The sequence below is a fragment of the Lichenostomus cassidix genome, chromosome 2 (genome assembly GCF_008360975.1).
Source record: "Lichenostomus cassidix isolate B80296 chromosome 2, HeHo_3.0, whole genome shotgun sequence".
Classification (NCBI taxonomy): domain Eukaryota; kingdom Metazoa; phylum Chordata; class Aves; order Passeriformes; family Meliphagidae; genus Lichenostomus; species Lichenostomus cassidix.
Window position 1 is genome coordinate 142907734 of NC_139482.1, and position 8267 is coordinate 142916000.

An 8267-nucleotide genomic window follows, 5' to 3' on the forward strand; every position below is an offset into this window, starting at 1 on the left:
TTTTCAGGATGTTGGCTATGCTGAAAGGGCTGGGTTGGAAGGACACCTTGGACATATGAGCATCACACCAGGATTATTCTCCAATTGTCACCAAAGTTTTCCTTGTTTTCCTTTCTAGAAATGCATGAAAAACCACCTCCTCAATGTGTTGTCATTGGTTTGTTACAGAAAAGTTAAATGACAAACAGAACTCAAGAATTCCAGATATTAACAAACACTATGACAAACCCCAGCTGATCACCAGATTGGTTTAGTAATTAGGGGATTTAAATAAAAAAAAAAAGAAATGTAAGCTTCTCATTATCTGGGTCTTTGGAAGTCATATGAGCCATTATTTTAAGCTATTTTTACAAATGAAGACTAAGTGCATACATAAAAATTAATGCTACATTTCTTGTCAATCCTTTATCACAAAGAGCTGAGCATTTTAAAGTATGGATGGGTGCCATGAGACTTGTCATAGACATGTGAGAGTCAACACTGTTATAAATGCTGCAAGCATCACATGCCATAAGCACTGTATATTTGTATGCAACATAAGCTGTGTGCATGAGTTAGCCTGGAGAGCTTTAGAGTGGTCCAGAAAATAAAACGCCACTAGGAAAAAAATGTTATTTCTAATTATATTCACAGCTTTTGGAAATAAGTGGTGGCCATCATTGAAACATGCCTACAAAGAGGAAAATAAACTCAAATCCATTTGTTTTTTCCATGACTGTAATTGAGTAGGAGTTTAGATTTTCATGCATATGCATATGTGTGTGTCATCAAAATCCAAACCCTCGAATGCTGATAAGGAAACAGGACTGAGAAACAAAGCCAAGGGGTAAAATAGAAGTCTGCTCTGTTATGGCCCTGATGTATGTAGATGAGGAGGAGATGACCTAGCAGAAGGCTGGGACTGCTGCAGAAAAGTGTGACTTTTGCAGAGAGAAAACCAGGACAGTGTGGGCAGTGGGGTGGCCTCTGTTAGACCCAGTGAGATAGAAGGTGCTGGATCCCATGTCCTCTTCTACCAATGCCCCAGGACCACCAGAGAGGTTTGTGAGGAGAAGTTAGGGATTAGAGAAGAGATTTGTTATTGCCACAGAGACTGCAGCACTTCCCCAAAGGAGGAATGGGTTCTGCAGATGTCTCATCTCCATATTTCTCCTCATGACATAACTGTTCTGGCTGTTTACACTCTGGTTATAGGCTCCTCTTTGGGAAAAGCTCCTTCATTTCTTGTGGGAGGTGGTGGCTGCCTTCCTCCCACTCTCGCTTGCTGTGAGTCCCTCTGCAAGTGTTCACCAGTTGAAACACTCATCCTGGCTCAGCCAGGATCTCTCATTTATGCTCTGCCATCTTATCATTGGAGGTTTCAAACACAGCATCTGTTGTAGGGCTACAAATCACATCCATGGAGGAAGATCATACAACACCAAACATTAATTAATCCCTTCTGAATGACTCTTCTTGGGCTAAACATCTTGCATTCCTACCTTCTAATTTCAGTACACACTGTCTCACTAGCTTTGTACTTCAGAAGGAGGTGCCCATATTCCTGGTGCTCAGGGCAACCACACAGTAGTGTTCATGTGGTCCTTGTCATGCAAACAGGGACTGTGACTTTTCCTCTCATGAAGGTCAAATGAGAGATCTGCTAGTCAATCTTTGGTTACTCAGTGACTAAAGGCCAGAGGTTTATAACTTATTCCAAACACCTTAACACCTTCTGACCAGCCTTTCTGCTGCCTGGGGCCCAGACCACACTCTGCCCCTGTGCCTTGCCCCCTCTGATCCTGCCCAGATTAAATTGTTAATGAAGTTTCATTAAGCAGATCCATGGATAATGCCAAGTTCCAGCTCTTACACTGGCCTTGGTCATATCACCCAAACTTTAGTTAAAGTGTCAAATTCCAGGGCACTTCCAAACTGCTGTCTAATTGTGTTTTGGCTTAGTCCTAACCTGAAGCAGGAGGAAGGGATGTGCAGTAACCCTACTCCACTCATTTGTTGCCCCATACCTTCTGCTTAGACACAGCCTGGATCTCTCAGGCTACAACTCTTGATGAACTGTGGCTCAGGTTGAGGTCCATTTTCTTGTCAGGTGTTTTATGTTGGTTATGCTTGCACTGTCTGTAAGGTCTCCATCTCAATTTGCAGCTCTATGCCTGACTTTTCTCTGTTTGGTGAGTCCATGGCTTTCCTCAGACTGAAGCCTGAATGGAAGCCAATGTCTAATTTATGCAGATGATCAATAGAATAGAATATTTCAGTTTGAAGTGACGTAAAACCTTCATCTAGTCCAACTGCCTGACCACTTCAGGGCTGAAGCATGTTATTAAAGGTATTGTCCAAATACCTCTTAAACACTGACAAGCTTGGAGTGTTGACCACCCCTCTCAGAAGACTGTTCCACTATTTTGACACCCTCTGAATTGTATTGAAAGAAGGGCAAAGCAGCTGGGGAAGGGTCTGGAGCACAAGTCCTATGAGGAGCAGCTGAGGGAGCTGGAGGTGTTTAACCTCAAGAAAATGAGGCTCAGGGGGGACGTCATCAGTCTCTACAATTCCCTGAAAGGAGGCTGTGGTCAGGTGGGGACTGGTCTCTCCTCCCAGGTAACAAGTGATAGGACCTGAGGAAATGTCCTCCGATTGTACCGGGGATGTTTAGATTGGACACTGGAAAAAAAATATTCACGGAAAGGGTGGTTAAGCATTGGAACAGTTTTCCAAGGGAAGTGCTTGAGTCACCATCCATAGAAGTATTTAAAAGACATGTAGATGTGGCACTTAAGGTTAATAGTAGTTTACCATAGTTTAATGGTAACTTGGAGTGTTAGGTTAATGGTTGGGCTTGAAGATCTTAAAAGTCTTTTCCGACCTAAATGACTCTATGATTTGATGAAATGCTTCCTAATATCAAGTCTAAACCTCCCCTAGTACAGCTGTGAACCATTCCCATGTCCTACCAATGGATCTCAGGGAGAAGAGCTCAGGACCTCCATCTCCCCCTCCCTGCCTCAGGAAACTGTTAGAGAGCAGAAAGGTGACCCTTCAGCCTCCTCTGCTCCAAACCAGAAGAGCCCAGAGCCCTCAGCTGCTCCTCAGAGGAATGACTTCCAGCCCTTTCACTGGCTTTGTTGCCCTCCTCAGGAAACACTGAAGGACCTTCAGATCTCTCTTCAGTGGTGGGTCCCAGAACTGCACAGAAAAGTCAAACCTGAGCCCTAAGCCAATACAGGTGCAAAACCATCTATCTGCCTTAATTCTCTATGTACAAAAGTTCACAATCACAGTTTATAACCTTACAACACATTACTCGTACACAGGTTGCACAGATACTTCAGGGATGGGATTTGTAAGGCCTAAGCATGAATTTTAAGGATAGGATGTTGTCTAATATTTCTACCAGTATGGCTCTAGTGGTTAAATTGGATTCTTTGCTATATAAGAAACTAGAGAAAATGTCATGCAAGGCAGACTGGATTACATCAGTTTTCCCTGTCTTGCTTCAAGACTTCATATACATTCAAAATGAAAGCTTGTTTTTTTCACTTAGAATGTACAAGAACTCTAGAAGAAAGTAATATTCTTGTCTGGGGGAGCTCCAAATCAAATGATTTCTAAAATAAGCCTGAAATCAAGAGCCACTGCTGTTAGCTGTGTGAAAAAGGAGAGGAATATTAACTTCTGTGGGAGGAGGAGCTGTACCTTAAAAAAATGTTGCTATTGAACGCAAAGCTGGTATGGAAAGCTCAAGTAATTGGAAACACATGTTCCTGGCTGCAGGCGTACAGCACATAAACTGCAGAAGAAAAATAATAATAGAAAAGACACAGAATATTTGAAAATATAGCAAGAGAAGTCAACATTTTAGAACTTGTTAATAGCAACTGTACCTGAAATATTGTTTCAGTTCACCATTAACCTTAAAACCACAAATATATCTGTTGACTTTCTGTTGTACGCCAGCTTTAAAAGCAAAGAGATCTCAGGCATGTTGGATGATAGTATTACATAAGGAGAATATTTTAGTAAACTATCTGAACAAAGATGACTCATAGTGATACAGATGAATATTTTATTTTAAACACAAAATGTTGTGAATTACTTAGCACCTAAAAATAACACGCCCCCTCTTAACTTTCAATGAACTGTGTTGACGTTGAAGGAGTTTCTAACTTTTTCAGTTCAGCAAATCATCCATCTTTTGTAGTCTGTTAACAAAAATATCTCTTTTCAGGCCAATACTTCAAACCCAAAGCACACATAAACCCCCTCACACCCACACTCCCTTCGGTTTGCAGCTTTTTGTTCTGCCTCTCTCCCTTCTTGGGTAGTAAAAGGCACAGGAGGAAGGAAGGCTGTGAAATCTGCTCAGAAAAATTAAAATTCAATGCATACTGTAAAATGTACCACAGCCATACTGTAAGAGAGTGTAGATCAGTCACTGAAAGCTGCGTGGGTAGAGCTGTGGCAGAGCTGCCTCTTCCCCATCTTTGGTCACTTAAGTTTCTTCCCATCCCTGTTGGATATGTGAATATGTGTTTTTCACTTCTTGATTAATTCCTGATTTACCCTGCCTCTCTGTCAGCAGGAGTGAGTTTTCCAGTTCTCAGATGTCTGTGCACTGACCCAGTTGCAGTCTAGATCAGCCCTGGTCAGCTCAGGGCTGGTGTGTTCTACATAGCAAGGGTGTCTCAGGAAATTTTGGTCATGAAAACACAGATCTTTCTTAGGCCCTGTGCTCTTCAAAATCATAATAAATTACTTGGATGCAGAACTGGAAGGGATACTGAGCAAGTTTGCAGATGATACAAAACTGGGAGGAGATGTTGACTCCCTCAAGGGCAGGGAGGCCCTGCAGAGAGACTTTAACAAATTAGAGGACTGGGCAATCACCAAACATACGAAGTTCAACAGAGAAAGTGCTGGATTTTGCACCTGGGATGGGGCAATCCTGAATGTGTGGATAGACTGGGGAATGAGATGCTGGAAAGCAGTGCCACAGAAAGGGACCTGGGAGTCCTGGTCTGTGGCAAGTTGAACACGAGTCAGCAGTGCCCTGGCAGTCAGGAAGGCAAACCCTCTCCTGGGGGGCATCAGGCACAGCATTGCCATCTGGGCAAGGGAGAGGATTGTCCTGCTCTGCTTTGCACTGGGGCAGCCTCACCTTGAGTGCTGGGGGCTGTTTTGGGTGCCACAATATGAGAAAGACATTAAGCTTTTAAAGAGTGCCCAGAGGAAGGTAACAAAGATGGTGAAGGCCTGGAGGGGAAGCCGTATGAGGAGTAGCTGAGGTCACTTGGTCTGTTCAGCCTGGAGGAGACTGAGGGGAGATCTTATTCCCTGTGAGGGGAAGCAGAGGGGCAGACACTGATCTCAGTGGTGACCTGTGGTAGGGCCTGAGGAAATGATCTGAAGTTGTGTCAGAGAAGGTTTTGGGGAGGTTTAGCTTAGATATCAGAGAGAGTTTCTTCAGCCAGAGATGGAGGGTGGTTGGGCACTGGAACAAGCTCCCCAGGGCAGTGGTCACAGCCCCCAGCCTGACAGAATTCAAGCAGTGTTTGGACGATGCTCTCAGGCACATGGTGTGACTCTTGGGGATGGTGCTGTGCAGGGCCAGGAGTTGGACTCTGTGACATTGTGAGTCTCCAACTCTGCTTATTCTGTGATTCTGTGGTATATATTGGCCTTCAAAGGTGTGAAAGTATATGTCTGTTTGAAAAGCCATTTTCAAGCTGTCGAATTTCAAACCACTGTCTAATTTCAAGTTCTTCTAATGAAGGAGTGAAGTTTCATGAACAAGGCCTCCACAGTGCTGTAATGTGGGGGGTGGGGGGAGGAGGTGGAAAAGGAGCTTTCCCTGCAAATTCATCATCTTGTGTGACTCAAGCCTTTAAAGTTCCAGAAAGAAATAATTATTTAAAATAGATCAGCCTGAGACAGACAGCTAAGGTAGAAGTAGTGGCAGAAATAGCTACAGCACAGTGAACTAAATTTCTCAGGGCTTTCATATGGCTGAGGCTATTTCAGTAATCAATGATGTTTCCTGCAAAAGCTTGTAATCCAAAGGCCCTGAAGTTAACGGGAAACTTTCCGTCAATTTTTTTGGTCTTCAGGTCAGACCTCTGAGTTATTCAGTGCTGTACCTATTCATAAGGAATACAACATATGTGGCCCATCGAAAGCCAGTTCTAACGCTGCATCTCAGGATTGGCATAATCTCACATTTCACACGTTTCATTTCCTCCCTTTGCTGATGTCACTTGGCTTCTGTTCATTATGGGCCATCTTAAATGTGTGGTTTTATGGGTTTTCTTCTGCTAAATGCCAGTTAAATTATCTCATTTGAGAAAAAAAAGAAGGGATCCTTCAGAAGACAGACAGAAATAGATGTTGTAAGCTATGGGATCTTGAAAAGCCTGCGCAATGACCAGAGTATATTTTATTCCAGTAAGAGTAGAAACTTGTTCCCACACCTACAGGTGTTTTCCAGCTTTTCTGTGGTGAGCTCCACATCTCAATAAAGAAATTGCCTCATAGGCACTTATCCTCCAAGTCATTGTGTAACATCCCTGTGGCAATTTACATTACATGGAAAACCATACTGAAAAAGCATTTGTGCCTCTTTTTAAGAGGTCTTTAGAGGAATATGGGTATTGACCTTCCTGTAAAAGTTGACCATGGTTTCTGCTTTTGCTGTTTATCTCATTTCTTCTCCTTCCCTTGGCTCTGTTCCTTTCAGATGAAGTCCAGGATGAAAGTCAGCATACTGCAGGCACACTGAGCTCACCACTGTGTTGTAGACCACAGCTGAGGAATCTCCATCCCAGTCTTTTCTAGGGTGAAGCTTCAGTGTGATACGCAAAATACTAACAGGCTCACAGATCATATTTAAAAGCAAAATAAAAGGCAAATCAACAGCCCCAGTGATTACTTCAGGGAGAGCTTTACAGCCGGGGATAACACCTCTCCCTGATGCATTCTGCTGTATTTTTCCAGTGTCATTTGACTTGCTTTTGCAGAAACAACAGGATGGCACTGGGACCTGAACCCTGACTCTCTGCTGTTTCTGCTGTTCTGGATGCTGATGCTGCTCTTTCACAACAGCTGAGTTAGATCCAGATGGACATGTGAGTTATCTTTTCTCTAAAGAAGAAACATTAACTAAACCCCTGACACTTTTATATAGTTAAGAAGTTGCTTCTGTCATTTTTGGGATGATTGATTATAGACTATTAACATAGCCTAATTTCTTATGGAAATACCAGATTGTTTCTTGTTAAAGTAACAGATCCACATCAATCCCCATTCATTTTAAATACATGATTTTCAGCACTTTCACATAAAGAATGTGCAAAGAAAAATACTTTTTTTTGTTGGACTTGTAGACATGAGCAAGTTTGAAATTTCAAAATGGAATTATATGTAGAGTTGACATAACATATAACTGCCCAGGAAAAGTATTTTAATATCTAGAATAGTATATAACTTCTGTGAATATTATTCCCTTCTTACAGCAAAGGCGAATCTTTAAAGACTGGTCTATTCTAAAAGGCTTCTTTAGGACTTGTCTGATGTCTGCTTATATCATGCCATGGAGGACATGCAGGGATAAGAAAATAATATGACAGTGATTAAAGGTAGAAATACACATAGTAGCAGCAGGAAATTCCTTTTAGCTGATACCTATCCCAGCTTTACAGCTACTTAATGTCAGCTTTTGTTGTCAGGTTTTTAATATTTGTTTATATTTATAAGGAGAGTTTTTGAACCAGTCAAAACATGTATCTACATGGTTGACATAAAGTAAAAATAGAAAACTGAATTGCTGGCTAGCAAGCTAGTAAAATGTCTGACATTTGGGACATTCATTCTAATTCAGATTACTTTTTCATTTTCATAATAATAAAAATCAATAATATGAGGAGGGGTCATCTGAGTGTTCTTGACCTAAGAAATATGGTGACAGCTGCCTCAGAAAAAGGCTTTTTGCCTGAAGAAAACAGGAAAAAGGAAGGAAGCCATGGGTAGCCTTCATTTCAGATAACCTATGACTGAAGTGACTGATTCCTTGTCTGAGCTTTTCCTTTCTAGGAGCTCCTGATGCTCAAGAGAGGGTGTGACACAAGACATCAGATGATGGCAGTGTTAACTCTAGAGCTCTGGAGGAGATTGGCCAATGCCCAAGAATCAGGAGCCTCTCAAATATGCTGAATGCTGATAGCAAGATTGCAGCGGAGAAATTTTCCCCTTTTACGTCCACAGGCAGGATGCAA

The 8267-nt window shown here is 42.2% G+C and overlaps 1 long non-coding RNA gene across 2 annotated transcripts in view; it reads left to right on the plus strand.

The window, feature by feature from the left end:
- The window catches only part of LOC146442428 (uncharacterized), a 41079-nt gene extending 33701 nt beyond the window's left edge, over positions 1-7378 (plus strand). For both annotated transcript variants that reach the window (XR_014850262.1, XR_014850263.1), the window contains exon 5: positions 7014-7378. This is a non-coding gene — a long non-coding RNA (uncharacterized LOC146442428). The remainder of the gene's footprint in view (positions 1-7013) is intronic.
- The last annotated feature ends 889 nt before the right edge of the window (positions 7379-8267 follow it).